Source organism: Scyliorhinus torazame, chromosome 2 (assembly GCF_047496885.1).
Source record: "Scyliorhinus torazame isolate Kashiwa2021f chromosome 2, sScyTor2.1, whole genome shotgun sequence".
Taxonomy (NCBI): Eukaryota; Metazoa; Chordata; class Chondrichthyes; order Carcharhiniformes; family Scyliorhinidae; genus Scyliorhinus; species Scyliorhinus torazame.
This window is the reverse complement of record NC_092708.1, coordinates 347,661,073-347,677,186: the sequence shown is the minus strand read 5'-3', so window position 1 is coordinate 347,677,186 and position 16,114 is coordinate 347,661,073. Positions and strand designations below refer to the sequence as shown.

Here is a 16,114-nt window from a genome sequence, read left to right as displayed (position 1 = left end):
GCATGATGATAACAATTCTGAGCAATTCAGACCCTTTCAGATAAGAAAAGATGAGTTACGTTGTGAACATGGCATATTATTAATAGGATGCTCGTTCCCACTCTCACTGGAAAGTTATTATTACAGGAGTTATATTGTGCTCATCCTGGGATGACAAAGATGAAGATGCACCCACACAGTTACGTGTGGTGGCCTGGGTTAGATACAGACATAGATGATCTGGTCAAAAGACCAACATCAAATGCCGCAAAAATTGCTGTCCGCAGGTTTTCCTTGCCTGTTTGGAGTCTGGAGTCTTGGAATACAACAGTCTTTATCTCACTCTCTGTAGATAGTTGCTTACCTTAATAAACCGTTTATTCATTGATCTACTTAGTAGTCACCAGTCTTACAAGATATCGCACCATCCCTTACAATAACATCACGTTAGTACCAAAGCATTGGTCAGACCACATTTGGAGTATTGTGTTCAGTTCTGGGCAGCTTATTTAAGGATGGATGTTAAAGCCCTGGAGAGAGTGCAGAGGAGATTTACTAGAATGATACCAGGAATGAGGAATTTTAGATACAAGGAAAGATAGGAGATATTGGGCTTGTTCTCCTTGGAGCAGAGAAGATTAAGAGGCAACATTTCTCATGGGAGTATCCCTTTAAGAAATGTTTTGTCTTATCAAATAGCTTCAGTGATGTCATTGTGTGGGTGGAGCTGGGCTGTGGCTCTGGGTTTTACTATTGTTTTTGAGCTGGGAGCTGTTGTGTGGCTCTGAGTTTTTTTGCTTTTGTTTTGACATTTGGCTGCTGTATTCAGGCAGACAAGGATCTTGGAGTCTCTCTCTCTCTCTGCATTTTAAAAGCTGCCTCCAGATTATGTGATAACTTAAATGTGATAACTATTTTCCGGAAGGAATTTAAACCTGCTATTTTGGACAGGAAACAAGAAATACCTATACCAGGTCTTGAGTACTGTGTGCTGGTCACACCTTTGAAAATGGTTTTCTCGTTTATGGGATCTTGTTATCAAATTGCGTCAGCTTAAATGGGAAATCTATTAAGGGTTGTATACTGTAGCTGTGTGGGGTATTTATGTTTGCAGTTGATAAAAATGCTTACTGTTTGTGTTTATAAAAATGTTAACCAAATTCGTAGAATAAACTTTGTTTTTGATTAAAAGTGCTTAAGGCCTCTGTTGAATAACACCTGAAAGGTAGGCCCTTGTGCTCCTCGTAACCAAAATTAATTAACAGTTGTAGGCCAGGTGAACTCCATGATACACTTTGGAGTTTTCTAAACCCTAGCCCATAACACCTTGTTGAGGTGTTCAGAATTCTGCACAATTTTGACAGGGTAAAGAAGGATTTTCTGTTTCGACTAGTCGGTATGTCAGTGACTAGGGGGGGGGGGGGAGTCACAATTTCAAGATGATCAGCAGGAGAGCTCGGAGTGAGATGAGGAGAAACCTCTTTACTCAGAGAGTTGTTGGGGTTTAGAATGTGGGAGAGTGGTGGAGGTGGATTGCAAAAAGTGCTGGATATTTGTTTGAAAGTGACGAATTTAGAGGGCAATGGAGATAGGCTGGGGAATGGGACTAGCTGGATTGCTCTTTTGGGAGCCAGTGCAGACACGATGGGCTGAATGGCCGCCTACAGTGCTGCAAATAGCAAAAAAATAACAAACAAACAAATTATGCATCACCACATTGGCAGAAAAGGCTGGCAATAAATACTTTGGAGGGTTTCGTCAAGAGGAGGAGGAGGAAGTTGTGATCCGCTGAATTGAAGGCAGGTTTATGATGCCAAATTATATGAAATACCCTTGCTGTGGCCAAGTGCTATGATTCGACATTTTCCCTGTCATGTTTTGGACTATTTTTTAACAATTTGAAACTCTTTCAAAAAGAATTACACGGAATTATTGAGTGTTCAAAGCAAAGTGCTTTCATGCAAGTGTAATAAAATGAACAGTGTTTTTACAATATGAATTAGCCAATCAAATAATATATCAACAAACTAGAAATAATAAGCAATTTATTATAATCTATAAACCGCACCCACACACACTGCATTGGGTTTGTTACCCTGGGTTATGAACACTGGCTGATATAAAACAGTCCCAACAATCAGTTTTGTAAACAGAGGCATCACCACGCTTAGAGGGTTAGAAAGAAGGCTAATCAGATACTTGCACCGATTTTTTCATGGGGTTTTAATGATCTTCTGTCACAACTTCAGCAGATCAGCAGAACTCCTGATGAAGTGCAGGTTTTAATCATTCAGGCCATTTCTCCAATGGGTTCTACTGATCTCCTCCCAGAATAAATTCCAGGCAATTTTGTTGAAGTCAAGTCCACTGATGTGGGAAAAAGCAGAACTTCCATAGTTTTGTGTTATTACTGAAAGATAATTTGTACTGATTGAGCTTTGGGAGGCAGGTCACAAATGTTTCTCTGTAAACCCGTTAACTGTGAAATGAAGCAGCTTAATGATAAGCTTAATGACTTGCCTTATACTAGGTGTTTCCTCAGACCACCTTGCCAAAACAATGGAGATGTACTTGGGGCAGGTGTAAGAGGCGTACATGGCCTGATCACAAAGGTGTATTATTGTTACAGTACTGGTTTATGGTATCATGCAGTGAGATATTGGACAAATGGGTATACCCGTGGATGTAAGAGCCATAGGCAGTTTATGGGAGCATTGCCATTTCTGATAGAATATTTAAGGTGAGACTCAAAACTGTGACAGTTCCCTTTGATTAAGGTCGCAAAAAGATCGCAAGGCATTTTTGTATTATTTGTCAGTGCGCTTCTAAATCATTAAGTGGGGATAATTTAGACTTTGTGTGATATTGTACAATGGGGTGATTACAAATCAACAATGCTTTTTACCTTTCTCTCTGTTGTCATCTCCATTGACTTCATCCAAGTCGAGCTTATGTAATTGGATGTCGAGCATTTGGCAAGTATCCTTTTCTCCCTGCAAGTGGGTTTCATGTCAAGCAGTGATGGGTGGCAGCCTTTTACAATCAAACAACCGGACTTGGACTGAAATGTGATTGAAATTGCAGTGTACTGAGTTATATTTAGCAGAGTAATCCATCTAAGTGTGTACAATAATTAGAGCTGTACATTGTACATAGAAAGGTTTGGTTGCATAGAATCATAGAATCTTAGAATTTACAGTGCTGAAGGAGGCCATTCGGCCCATCGAGTCTACAACGGCCCTCGGAAAGAGCACCCTACCCAAGCCCACACCTCCACCCTATCCCCGTAACCCAGTAACCCCATTTAACTTTTTTGGACACTAAGGGCAATTTAGCATTGCCAATCCACCTAACCCGCACATCTTTGGACTCCAGTGTCTCAACAGGAGAGTAAACCCAATGTATTTTGTAGTAGTATTCTATATAGATGATTAAATGAGAGAGCGCATGTTTATGTGGCAGCTTTCAAGCCCGCAGGACATCCTAAGATGCTTTGTTGATCGCCACTATTGTAAGGTAGAGCGAGATAGTATCCAAATATTAAAATAAGAAGAGCAACTTGATTATGGTGGATTGGGAAAATGCATCACAAGATTTGACAGTAGACATTCAATGGCTAGTATTTAAAGAAATGCCACACAGTGTACAACAGATATATGTTCCTCTAATGCAAAAACACCCAAAGGAAAAGGTGAATCAATCATGGCTGTTGATGTCCAAGAAACTGATTAAGAAAGGAAAAGAGAATATGAATGCAAGCTAACAAGAAACATAAATGTTGACTGTAAAAGCTTGTTTAGCTGCATGAGAAGGAAAATATTGGCTTGGACAAAAGTGGGCCCATCATAGGTGCAGACAGGCACATTTATAGTGGATAAGAGGGAAATGGTGGAGACACTTAACAATTTCTTTCTGTCTGTCTTCACGAAGGAAGAGACAGAACATGTCCCGACAATGCTAGGCAACCAAGAGTTGTGAAACTTGAGGAACTGAAAGAAATCAGTGTTAGTAAAGAGGTAGCACTTGAAAAGTTAACTGGATTGAAGTCCAGTGAGTCCCCTGGACCAGGTGAGCTACACCCCAGAGTGTTGAAGAACGTGACAAGAGAGATAGTGGATACATTGATGCTTATCTTTCAAAATTCTATAGTTTTTGGAAAGGTCTCTGCAGACTGAAAGTAACAAATGTAACCCCACTATTCAAGAAGGGAGGTCGAGGGAGAATGGTGAACTACAGACCTGTTAGCTTGATGTCAGTAGTAGGGAAAATTTTAGAATCCATAATAAAGAATGACATCAAAGAGAAAATGCTGGATAAGCTCAGCAGGTCTGGCAGCATCTGTAGGTAGAGCAAAGAGCTAATGTTTCGAGTCCAGGTGACCCTTTGTCAAAGCTTTGAAGGAGGTCATTTGGTCCATCGAGTCTGCGCCAACCCTCTGAAAGGCCACGCTAACTGGGCTAACTCCCCTGCCCTAACCCCACCTAACCTGCACAATTTTGGACTGTGGGAGGAGCACACACACACCTGGGAAGAACATACAAACTCTTCATAGGCACCTAAGGGGGGAATTGAACTCGGGGCTCTGGCGCTGTGAGGCAACGGTACTAACCACTTGCCACCATGCTGCCCCTAAAACCTGTTGGAGTTCTTTGAGGATGTTACTTGTAGCATAGATAGAGTAGAACCAGGGGTTATGGTATAGTTGGATTCTGAGAAGGCATGTGATAAAAGTCCCAAACAGGAGGTTAGTACATAAATATAGATCTGATGGAATTGGGGATTATATAATGTCAACGGAGGAGAATTGGTTAACAGACAGAAAGCAGAGTAGGCATAAACAGGTCATTCTCAGGCTGTCACTAGTGGTGTACCACCAGGATCAGTGCAAGGTTCACAATCTATATAAATTATTAGGATATGGGGACCAATTGTAATATTTCTAATTTTGCTGGTGACACAAAACTAGGTGGGAATGTAGGTTGTGAGGAGGATGGAAAGAGGCTTCAAGTGGACCTGGACAGGCTAAATGAATGGGCAAGAACATGGCAGACAGAATCTAATGAAAATAAGTGTGAAGTTATCCACTATGGTAGAAAAAAATTAGGAAGTTGGAATATTTCTTAAATAGTGAGAGGTTAGGAAATGTGGCAGTCAAACGAAACCTGGGTGTCCTTGTTCATGGGTCACTAAAAGCGAGCATGCAGATGTCACAATAAATTCGGAAAGCAAAAGGTATATCGGCCTTCATTACAGGAGGATGCGTATAGGAGTAAAGGTTTCTCGCTGCAGTTGTATAGAGCCTTGGTGAGACCTCACCTGGAGTATTATGTGCAGTTTTTTGTCCCCTTATCTAAGGAAGTATTTACTTGCCATACATGGAGTGCAACGGAGGTTTACTGGATGAAACCCTGAATGTCAGGGTTGTCTGAGGAGGAGGGATTGAAGAATGTGGGCCTGTATTCTTTAGAATTTCAAAGAATCAGAGGTGAAATCATTGAAACCTTACTACATTTTTACAGGATGTGACAGAGTGGATATAAATACTGCAGCCCTCTTTCACAGTCATCTTTATTATGTACTCAGGTCCTGATGAGAATTTTAAATCCTAGCCATTTTTAAATGTCATTGAGGTCCTACGCGCACCATTAGACATCCATTATGGTGCTCTCCTGAGGCTGAATGGCATCTCAGTAATGAGCAGGGGTGGGATTGGAGCCGCATTCGATTAACTCCCGATATGCCTGTGTATCAGATATGGATCATTCAATGATCCTTGGCTGGTGATTCTAGAACCGGGGACGCAGCCTCAGAATAAGGGGCAGGTCATTTAATACTGAGATGAGGTGGATTTTCTTCACTCCGAGGGTGGTGTACCTTTGAAATTCCGTACCCCGGAGGGCTGTGGAAGCTCAATCATTGAACATGCACAAAACAGGGAACTAATGACATCAAAGGATATGTTGATAGCACAGCAAAGTGGCATTGAGGTGGATGATCAGTCATGATCTAAATGAATGGCGGAGCTAGTTTGAGGGGCTGAATGGCTCGTACTTATGTTCCATGTTTCAATTTGTGCGCAGCAAGATCTCACAAACAGGAAGGAGATAAATGAGCATGCAATTTGATTCAGCAATGTTGGCTGAGGCACCCAGATTCGCCATTATATTTTGCAATCTCCCCCTTCCTGTTCTTTGATGAGTGAACATAGAACATACAGTGCAGAAGGAGGTCATGCAGCCCATCGAGTCGGCACTGACCTACTTAAGCCCTCACTTTCACCCTATCCCCGTAACCCAATAACCCTTCCTAATCTTTTTTTGGACACTAAGGGCAATTTAGCGTGGCCAATCCACCTAACCTGCGCGTCTTTGTACTGTGGGAGGAAACCGGAGCACCCGGAGGAAACTCACGCAGACACGGGGAGAACCTGCAGACTCCACACAGACAGTGACCCAGCAGGGAATCGAACCTGGGACCCTGGCGCTATGAAGCACAGTGCTAGCCACTTGTGCTACCATGCTTCCCTTAGAGTGCTATAGGATTGTTTGCATTCAACCAAATGGGGCGCACCTCAGATACTACAGCTCTCCCTCATGGTCATCTTTATTACATACTAGGGTCCTGATGAGAATTTTAAATCCTAACCATTTTAAAGTGTCATTGAGGTCCTACGTGCACCATTAGACCTCCATTGTGATGTTCTCCAGAGGCTGTCAGGCGTCTCAGTTGCAGTAATGAGCAGGGGTGGGATTGGAGAAGCATTCAATTAACTCCCGATATGCCTGTGTATCAGATATGGATCATTCAGTGACCCTCTGACTTAAAGTGTGGCAGCTTCAAATCCCATCTTGAAGACTTGAGAAAAATACTCTAGGATAATACTGAGGGAACGCTGCACTGTTGGAGTTGCCAATGAGGCATTAAAGTGAATCCCTGCCCGCTCTCAGGTGGGCATCAACGATCCCTTGGTACCATTTTGAAGAAGAACAGGGGACGTATCTCTGATGGCCAGTAATTATCTCTCAACCAATATCACTAAAAACCAGATTCTCTGATTATTAGCATGGTATTGTTTGTGGGATGTTGCTGTGCACAAATTGACTATTGTGTTTCCTACATCACATCAGTGACTGTGCCTCAAAAGTGCTTCACTGCTTCCAAAGTGTTTTAGCATATTCCGCGGTTGTGGGCGAAGCTAGATAAATGAATGACTTGCTTTTTTTTTCGTTTACGCTCACTAAAAGTAATTAAAACTTCCCTTTGAGGTCTGGACTTGCAACCTTCTGATTTACATAGGAGACCGTTGCTTAAAAAGTAAATATATTGGGGCTTTCTCTGTGTTTATTTCTGGAAACTGTGTGAAAGAGTGCACTCCAGGAAAAGGACAGCCCCACTTGCAATCTTGAGGGTATGAGAAAGGATTGTGAAAGTCACTACCAGTACAAGAACCACAATTGCTCCTCTGATAATTGCATTTGTGATTAATTGTAGCCTTTTTCACGCTGGGATTATGTGCTTGTAATTAACAGGAATAAACTAAATCCTTACTTCACGTCGTTTGAAGTATGTTGGGGTTGACAAGGACACGTAAATGTCACCAATATGTAGTGTCATATCAACATCCAAACAGCAGTTGATGTTCACGTGCTTGCCATGTACAAAACTATGCGCTGTCCTCTGTCCAATAATTCCTCATAGCTCAGTGAACGTGGACTTTTCTGTATCTTTAGATTGCCTTCGGTCAAAATACCGAAAGACTCAGCAACTTATTTTTAAGAAATGTATTTAGATTAAAAGAAGAAAAGATCAGGAGAGTCGGATACATGATTAGTTGGGGATTCAATACACATACCTAGAGAATGCTTACTTGAAGAAGAAGAAGAAGAAGAAGAGGAATTGAATCATGAGACCTGAACTTGGCCTTCTGCCTCAGTAAATGTTCATACCAGACATAATAACCCCAAACATCACACGGCTATCTGAAGTTATGCAGTAGCAGTTACATATGGAAATACATCCGCAAGGTTTACAAAAGGGATCAAAGAATTTCCATTGGAAAGGGGGGAAAGGGGAAATCAAATGCCTATTGAAGATGTAGGTTTTGGCGAGCCTATGGAAGGAAGGATTGGGCTGGATTCTCCACCGGCGGGATGCTCCGTTTTGCCGGCAGCCTGGGGGTTTCCCGATGACATGGGGCTGCCCCACAATGGGAAACCCTATTGACCGGTCGGCGTAACGGAGCATCCCGCTGGTGGGGTGAAATAGAAAAACGCGGCGGGGGGGGGGGGGGGGGGGGTGGTGGTAAATCCAGCCCCGAATGGTTCAAGGGGAGAAATGGAAAGAAATGGAAAATAACTTGCATCACCTAACCATGTGTCTCATGGCATCACAAGGACCTTCACAATCAATGGATTTTTTCGATCCAGAAACACTGGGCGGGATTCTCCGATGTTTATGGCAGCAGGATTCCCCAGTCCTGCTGCAGTGAATGGGAGATTTGGATGAACGCCAGATTCTCTATCCTCAATAGCAGCAGTAACGGGCGGACTCGTCACAGAGAATCTCGGCCACTGTTACTATATAGACACACACAGCAGCCAATTTATAAACATTTATGTTGCAAAAACATGACTGGATGACCAATGAATCTGTTTTCACTGGTGTAGATTGTGAGAGGCAAGTAACTCGCCTCCTGACTCCAAAGCAAATGTACCCACCATCTACAAGGTGCCAAATAAGGCATTTGATTCCCCTTTCCCCCCTTTCCAATGGAAATTCTTTGATCCCTTTTGTAAACCTTGCAGATGTATTTCCATATGTAACTGCTACTGCATATCTTCAGCTAGCCGTGTGATGTTTGGGGCTATTATGTCTGGTATGAACATTTACTGAGGCAGAAGACCAAGTTCAGGTCTCATGATTCAATTCCTCTTCTTCTTCTTCTTCAAGTAAGCATTCTGTAAGTGAAGGAATATTCTCCACTTGCCTGAATGGGTGCAGCTCCAACAATACTCAATAGGTTCAACACCAGGAGAAAGTAGCCCGCATAATCAGCATTCTACGAATCTCCTTAAACATTCACTCCCTCCACATAGTCCTCATCACAGAGTGTCAGCAGTGTACACCATCTACACTGTAACAACTTGCCAACCTCCTTTGATAGCACCTTCCAACCCTTTGACCTCTATCACTTTGAGGGACAAGGGCAGCAGACACATGGGAACACCACCAGCTGCAGGTTTCGCTCCAAGCCACACACTGGCCTGGTTTGGAACTATATCACCTTTCCTTCACTGACGCTGGGTTAAAATCCTGGAAATCCCTCTCTAACAGCACTCTGGGTGTACCCACACCTAATTGACTGCAGCGGTGCAAAAAGGGTGTCCATCACCTTCTCAAGGTCAATTAGGGATAGGCAACAAATTCTTAATATCAACATTCATTCTTCACTCCTTGAGTTGGATTGCAGCAAGGAAACTGAATGAAGTCTTGCTGTTTTGTAAGTGGGGGAGTTTAATGAAGGGTTGTTTCGCTTTGTTTTTTCTATTATTTTCACCCTCAATGACTGGCTCGTACTTACTTTCCTGCAAGGATAGGAGCTAACTGTTCATTGACAATCTGGTCAGCGGGTAAGTTCCACTCTGTACTTTAGATTTTAAACAGTACATAACTTGGTGGCAAAGTTAATTAAATCTGTTAAAAATCACCATGAGTAAGTAAATAATTAAGTAATTGTCTAAAACACATTAAGGATGACATGACTAACGCTGTGTTAATGCAGCTTTTGAGGAACCCTGGAGAACATTGCGATCCAGGGCACACATGTCTGCAGTAAATGTTAGTGGCTTGAGGAACGTTGGCTCAGAGTCATTGAGCTGATGACTGAGCTGCAGACATCAGGGAGGGGGTAAGTTACCTACATGCTTTATACCAGGGGTCAGTCGCACCTCTTAGGATATGGTCTTTTGATGTGGTCAGCGACAGGAGGGTGTGACTGGAAGAGATGCAAGTAAGGGAATCTGGAAGGCAGGAATGCAGCAATGTCAGCTTCTGCAAATATCCATCAGGCTTGAGGTTCTGTCAGCTTGTTTGGATGAAAGTGCGGGCTACAGAGTAGATGAACAAACTGACCACAGCACCATGGTACAGGTAGCCATTCAAGTGGGAGGAGTAACCAGGCAGGTAGTGGTATTATGGGACAGTGTAGTGAGGGGGTTTGACTCTGGTCTTTGCAACAAAGAACGTAAATCCATATGACAGTGTTACCGGCCTGGTGCCAGGGCTCAGGACATCTACTCAGGGTTGTTGAGGAACTGCCAGTGGGAGGGGGAGGATTTAGTTGTCTATGGTCCCTGCACTAAAAGTAGAACAGGGAAAGTGGTTCTGCCAGCAAGTATATGGAGCCAGGCATTAAATTGAAAAGCAGAACCTCAAAGGTTACAAGCCCTAGATTGTTATCTGAGCCACATGCAAATTGACATAGGGTACATAAAATAAGAGGGGTGAATATGCAGCTCAAAGGTTGGTGTGGGGGAAGTGGGTTCTGGTGGACAGCTCACCAGTGTCTGGTGGGGGATCTTTAGGTCTCACCATTATCAATGGGGTTGCTGGGGCGGCTCGCGGCACAGTGGTTAGCACTGGGACTGCGGCACTGAGGACCTGGGTTTGAATCCTGGCCCTGGGTCACTGTGCGTGTGGAGTTTGCATGTTCTCCCCGTGTCTGCGTGGGTTTCACCCCCACAACCCAAAGATGTGCAGGTTAGGTGGATTGGCCCCACTAAATTGCCCTTTATTGGAAAAACGAATAATTGGGTATTCTAAATTTTTTTTTTAAAAAGTCAATGGGGTTTCCCGTTGAATGCATCCCTCGCTGCCGCGAAACTCACGGTGGTGGTGGGGGTGGGGGGGGGGGGGTTGCTGTCGACGGGACCATTAGATCCCGCCAGCATGAGCGGCAAGAAAATCCCATCCGCGGGGTGGGATTTTCCACCTGCCCCACGGCATGTTTCATGGCGGCAGAAGCGACCTGCCATTGGTCGGCGGCGGAATCTTGTCCCACCGCTGTCAATGGGGTTTCCAACCTGCAGCGCGGTTCACATCGGTGGGACCAGAATATCGCACCAGCGGCAGGAGCCAAATAGTTCTGGTTTTTCAAAGTGTAGAAACAAGGCAAGAGAGGAAAGCAGTCAAATGTGAAATGAGGATCGGAGAATGGCAGAAAGGGAAAGAGGGAAAAAAATGCATAAAGAATCCTTGGTAGATGTTACAAAGTTAGCAAGAAGACCAAACTGTATCTGAATGTCTCTAGCATGAAAGCACAAAAATAAATGACAAGTCAGATTATTGACTGGAATATAAGCAACAGCAAAGAATGACTAACAGGTTAATCAGGAGAAATAGATTGGAGTATGAGAGGAAGCTCACTCGGAATATAGAAAACAGAAAGCAAGAGTTTCTACAGATATTTAAACAGGAAAAGAGCGGGTAAAATGTGTGTTGGTCCTCTGGAGAGTGAGAATGGGGAGTTAATAATGGTTAATAAAGGGATGGCAGATGGAAAAACAAATATTTTGCACCTGTCTTCACTATTGGATAAAAGGAACATTCCAGTCATAGCTGTAAATTGGGAGGTGGAGGGGGGAAGAGAGGAACTTGGTGAAATTACAATCACTATGGAAGCAGTACTGAGCAAACTTATGGGACTGTGCACTAACATGTCTCTGGGTTCTGAAGAACTTCAAATTAGGATCTTAAAAGTTGTGGTTAATGAGGTAGTAGATGCATTGGTGTTAATTTTCCAAAATTATTGAGATTCTGGAAAGGTTCCATCAGACTGACAAGCAGATGGCTTGTCGACAAGGGGGGGGGGGGGCGGGTAGGAAGCCCCCCAACTCGGCTGATCACGTGGAACGTGAGAGGGCTGAACGGGCCGATAAAGAGGGCACGGGTACTCGCACACCTTAAGAAACTTAAGGCAGATGTGGTTATGTTACAGGAAACGCACCTGAAACTGATAGACCAGGTTAGGCTACGCAAAGGATGGGTGGGGCAGGTGTTCCATTCGGGGCTAGATGCGAAAAACAGGGGGGTGGCTATATTAGTGGGGAAGCGGGTTATGTTCGAGGCAAAGACTATAGTGGCGGATAACGGGGGCAGATACGTGATGGTGAGTGGCAAACTACAGGAGGAGACGGTGGTTTTGGTAAACGTATATGCCCCGAACTGGGATGATGCCAATTTTATGAGGCGGATGCTAGGACGCATTCCGGACCTAGAGATGGGAAAGCTGATAATGGGGGGAGATTTTAATAGGGTGTTGGGACCAGGGCTGGATAGGTCGAAGTCCAGGACTGGAAGGAGGCCGGCAGCAGCCAAGGTACTTAAAGATTTTATGGAGCAGATGGGAGGTGTAGACCCGTGGAGATTTAGCAGACCTAGGAGTAAGGAGTTCTCGTTTTTCTCCTATGTCCATAAAGTCTACTCGCGAATAGACTTTTTTGTGCTGGGTAGGGCATTGATCCCGAAGGTGAGGGGAACGGAGTATACGGCTATAGCCATTTCGGATCACGCTCCACACTGGGTGGACTTGGAGATAGGGGAGGAAACAGGAGGGCGCCCACCCTGGAGAATGGACATGGGACTAATGGCAGATGAGGGGGTGTGTCTAAGGGTGAGGGGGTGCATTGAAAAGTACTTGGAACTCAATGATAATGGGGAGGTCCAGGTGGGAGTGGTCTGGGAGGCGTTGAAGGCGGTGGTTAGAGGGGAGCTGATATCAATAAGGGCACATAAAGGGAAGCAGGAGAGTAAGGAACGGGAAAGGTTGCTGCAAGAACTTTTGAGGGTGGACAGACAATATGCGGAAGCACCGGAGGAGGGACTGTACAGGGAAAGGCAAAGGCTACATGTAGAATTTGACTTGCTGACTACAGGCACTGCAGAGGCACAATGGAGGAAGGCACAGGGTGTACAGTACGAATATGGGGAGAAGGCGAGCAGGTTGCTGGCACACCAATTGAGGAAAAGGGGAACAGCGAGGGAAATAGGGGGAGTGAGGGATGAGGAAGGAGAGATGGAGCGGAGAGCGGAGAGAGTGAATGGAGTGTTCAAGACATTTTATAAAAAATTATATGAAGCTCAACCCCCGGATGGGAGGGAGAGAATGATGGGCTTCTTGGATCGGCTGGAATTTCCCAAGGTGGAAGAGCAGGAAAGGGTGGGACTGGGAGCACAGATCGAGGTAGAAGAAGTGGTGAAAGGAATTAGGAGCATGCAGGCGGGAAAGGCCCCGGGACCGGATGGATTCCCAGTCGAATTCTATAGAAAATATGTGGACTTGCTCACCCCGGTACTGACGAGGACCTTTAATGAGGCAAAGGAAAGGGGACAACTGCCCCCGACTATGTCTGAAGCAACGATATCGCTTCTCTTAAAGAAGGAAAAGGACCCGCTACAATGCGGGTCCTATAGACCTATTTCCCTCCTAAATGTAGATGCCAAGGTCCTGGCCAAGGTAATGGCAATGAGAATAGAGGAATGTGTCCCGGGGGTGGTCCACGAGGACCAAACTGGGTTTGTGAAGGGGAGACAGCTGAACACGAATATACGGAGGTTGTTTGGGGTAATGATGGTGGCCCCACCAGAGGGAGAAACGGAGATAGTAGTGGCGATGGATGCCGAGGAAGCATTTGATAGAGTGGAGTGGGATTATTTGTGGGAGGTGTTGAGGAGATTTGGTTTTGGAGAGGGGTATGTTAGATGGGTGCAGCTGTTGTATAGGGCCCCAGTGGCGAGCGTGGTCACGAATGGACGGGGATCTGCATATTTTCGGCTCCATAGAGGGACAAGGTAGGGATGCCCTCTGTCCCCATTATTGTTTGCACTGGCGATTGAGCCCCTGGCGATAGCGTTGAGGGGTTCCAAGAAGTGGAGGGGAGTACTTAGGGGAGGAGAAGAGCACCGGGTATCTTTGTATGCGGACGATTTGCTACTATACGTGGCGGACCCGGCGGAGGGGATGCCAGAAATAATGCGGATACTTGGGGAGTTTGGGGATTTTTCAGGGTATAAATTGAACATGGGGAAAAGTGAGTTGTTTGTGGTGCATCCAGGGGAGCAGAGTAGAGAAATAGAGGACCTACCGTTGAGGAAGGTAACAAGGGACTTTCGTTACCTGGGGATCCAGATAGCTAAGAATTGGGGTACATTGCATAGGTTAAATTTAACGCGGTTGGTGGAACAGATGGAGGAGGATTTCAAGAGGTGGGATATGGTATCCCTGTCAATGGCAGGGAGGGTGCAGGCGGTTAAGATGGTGGTCCTCCCGAGATTCCTCTTTGTGTTTCAGTGCCTCCCGGTGGTGATCACGAAGGCTTTTTTTAAAAGGATTGAAAAGAGCATCATGGGTTTTGTGTGGGCCGGGAAGACCCCGAGAGTGAGGAAGGGATTCTTACAGCGTAGCAGGGATAGGGGGGGGCTGGCACTACCGAGCCTAAGTGAGTATTATTGGGCCGCTAATATTTCAATGGTGAGTAAGTGGATGGGAGAGGAGGAGGGAGCGGCGTGGAAGAGATTAGAGAGGGCGTCCTGTAGGGGGACTAGCCTACAGGCTATGGTGACAGCCCCATTGCCGTTCTCACCGAGGAACTACACCACAAGCCCGGTGGTGGTGGCTACACTGAAGATTTGGGGACAGTGGAGACGGCATAGGGGAAAGACTGGAGCCTTGGGGGGGTCCCCGATAAGAAACAACCATAGGTTTGCCCCGGGGGGAATGGATGGGGGATATGGAATGTGGCAAAGAGCAGGAATAACGCAACTGAAAGATCTGTTTGTGGATGGGAAGTTCGCGAGTCTGGGAGCGCTGACCGAGAAATATGGGTTGCCCCAAGGGAATGCATTCAGGTATATGCAACTGAGGGCTTTTGCAAGGCAACAGGTGAGGGAATTCCCGCAGCTCCCGACACAAGAGGTGCAGGACAGAGTGATCTCAAAGACATGGGTGGGGGATGGTAAGGTGTCAGATATATATAGGGAAATGAGGGACGAAGGGGAGACTATGGTAGATGAACTAAAAGGGAAATGGGAAGAAGAGCTGGGGGAGGAGATCGAGGAGGGGCTGTGGGCAGATGCCCTAAGCAGGGTAAACTCGTCGTCCTCGTGTGCCAGGCTAAGCCTGATTCAGTTTAAGGTATTACACAGGGCACATATGACTGGAGCACGGCTCAGTAAATTTTTTGGGGTGGAGGATAGGTGTGCGAGGTGTTCGAGAAGCCCAGTGAATCATACCCATATGTTTTGGTCATGCCCGGCACTACAGGGGTTTTGGATGGGGGTGACAAAGGTGCTTTCAAAAGTAGTAGGAGTCCGGGTCGAACCAAGCTGGGGGTTGGCTATATTTGGGGTTGCACAAGAGCCGGGAGTGCAGGAGGCGAGAGAGGCCGATGTTTTGGCCTTTGCGTCCCTAGTAGCCCGGCGCAGGATATTGCTAATGTGGAAAGAAGCCAAGCCCCCGGGGGTGGAGACCTGGATAAATGACATGGCGGGGTTTATAAAGCTAGAGCGGATTAAGTTCGTCCTAAGGGGGTCGGCTCAAGGGTTCACCAGGCGGTGGCAACCGTTCGTCGAATACCTCGCAGAAAGATAGACGGAATGGGAAAAAGAAGTCAGCAGCAGCAGCCCAGGATCGGGGGGGGGGGGGGGGGGCGGCGCGGGGGGGAGGAGGAACCAGAAGGACTCTCAGGGTTGTTAATATATACTGTATAGTATGTATAGGTCGTTGCTACAGATAATTATATATTGGACTGTTAAATTATATTTTTGGAGAGTGTTACTTGTGACAAGGCAGTTGCCAATTAGGGCTAGTTTTCATTTTTGTTATTTATTATTTATTCATTTTTTGTTTATAAAATAGGTCATTGTTATTTGTGTTGTTATAATATTGTGTAAAGGATGCACAATGTACTGTGTTGGTTGACCAAAAATTTTCAATAAAATATTTAATTTAAAAAAAGAGGAAGAAGGAGGCCTATGTGAAGATGAGGTGTGAAGTTTCGGTTGGGGCGATGGATAGTTACAAGGTAGCGAGGAAGGATCTAAAGAGAGAGCTAAGACGAGCAAGGAGGGGACATGAGAA

At 45.3% G+C, this 16,114-nt stretch overlaps 1 pseudogene; it reads left to right on the top strand.

The window, feature by feature from the left end:
- The window catches only part of LOC140407516 (dual specificity protein phosphatase 18-like), a 63,439-nt pseudogene that overhangs the window by 18,451 nt on the left and 28,874 nt on the right, over nt 1–16,114 (top strand).